Below are 1983 nucleotides of genomic sequence, written 5' to 3' on the forward strand. Positions count from 1 at the left end.
TTAAAGATTTGGTGCCATTGACATGTCTGTTCCCATGTGAATATGTGTGTTTGTGTGCGTGTGTTTCTCTCCACAATTCAAAGGATTGGCGTGTAGAGCCTATCAATGAGATTGTTTTTATTCTAGCTTTAAGAATGTCTTGGGGCGCTGTAGCTAGGATGCTCTGTAAGCCTTCCATGCAGACATTCCTAGGGCAGGCTTGTAAGACACTTTTAAATTCCCTTCTATTTTCAAATGTGCTTTGTTCTCTCTGTATCCCTTGCTGAAAAAGAATACGCACATATTCTACACTAGTGGGAGCTGCTGCTACTTGGTGCCTGCACTCAATTGTCTTTTGTGATTGGCTGACTAGATGTGTTCATTTTGCTGCCAGTAGTGCAATGCTGTTCCTTCAGCAAAGGATAGCAAGAGACCGAAGCCAGTTTGATAATGGACAGCTAGTTATAAAATGTGACCAAATGGACATGCAACGTAAGAAATTGGCAGCTGTAGCCAGGTTTGAACTCACAACCTTTGGATTGGGAGGCAGTTGACCTAGCCACTGGGCCACAGCAACCCCAGCGGTTGAGGTCTTGCAGAGCCTGTACCAATTGTTTGGCTGGTTTTACTCTAGCAATGCAAGAAACGTTATATAAGTAGCAAAGAGTCCAGCTGACTAAAAAAGAGATTTTGTAAAATATACAATTCCACTACCACACTACAGACTTTAGACAGACAGAGCACCATGCAGAATAAAAATAATAATACAAATAAAAAAAACAACAACAACTTTGGACAACTATTTGTGAATTATTACCAGAAGGACATGCAACGACAGAACTTAGTGACTGCAGACAGATTTATTGAGTTGCAGCATCAATGAACAAAATTAAATAGAATACATTTTGGAATTTTGAATAACTAGTTAAAAAATGGTGTTACTAAAAGGCCCCGATGACCATGGAACCATAGCTGGATTGAAAGCCTCAAACTTCCACTCCAAAAGCAGCTGAGCTAACCACTGAGCTGCTGTGGAGCAGCGGTAAGTTCTCGGGCTAGCAAGCACGAGGCCGGCGGTTCGAATACACCCTGTGGACACTACTTACCCACTGACTTCCAGTGATTCTCCTGTGGCTATGGGAGTAATCTGGAGTATGATGCTGGAATTTGAGTATGGCTATGTGTGGGTAAGGGTTGGGGCGTGTGTGTGGTTAGGGAAGATAGGATGTGGTTCCAAGAAGGGAGAGGTGTGAGAATGGGGTGAAGCAATCTGGTAGGAGGGATAAGGCAAAGGAGGAGCAGTCTGGCGGAAAAGGATGTAGGTGGGGTCAGGCAAAGGTGGAGCAGTGGGGTTAGAAACAACAGGGAGAGTAGGCTGGTGAAAATGGAGTTGGTAGGTGTCTGGGAAAGAAGGAGAGCTCTGGTGATGAGCTGGAGGTCCTGATATAGGAAGTAAGGTGGGAAAGAGAGTAGAATTAGGAACTAGTAGAAGGTAGAGTGATCAAAAAGGAGGGATAGAGCAGCAGGAGACTTTCCCAAAACATAAGTCATCCCATCAATATCCCTTCTTTTTTTGCTTTCTATCTCTGTTCCTCCTTTCCCATCACCCTACTCCTCCATTTGCTTCTAACCACTTGACTCCTCCTCCTCCTCCCACCCACATCATTTTCCACTAGACCCCTCCTCCCTTACCTACTTCCGTTTACACTAGGCTCCTCCTCCTTTGCCTGACCCCACCCACCTCATTTGGGACTAGACTCCTCCTCCCTTGCCTGACCCCACCCCCTTCCTTTTGCACTAGGCTCCTCCTCTGCCTGACTCCATCCACTTCTGCTAGACTCCTCCTCCTTTGCCTGAACCCACCCAACACATTTGGCACTAGACTCCTCCTCCTTTGCCTGACCCCCACCCACTTCCTTTACACTCCTCCTCGTTTGGCTGAGCCAACCCACTACCTTTACACTGCTCCTCCTTTACCTGACCCCACCCACATCCTTTTCCACT

Source organism: Bombina bombina, chromosome 2 (genome assembly GCF_027579735.1).
Source record: "Bombina bombina isolate aBomBom1 chromosome 2, aBomBom1.pri, whole genome shotgun sequence".
Classification (NCBI taxonomy): domain Eukaryota; kingdom Metazoa; phylum Chordata; class Amphibia; order Anura; family Bombinatoridae; genus Bombina; species Bombina bombina.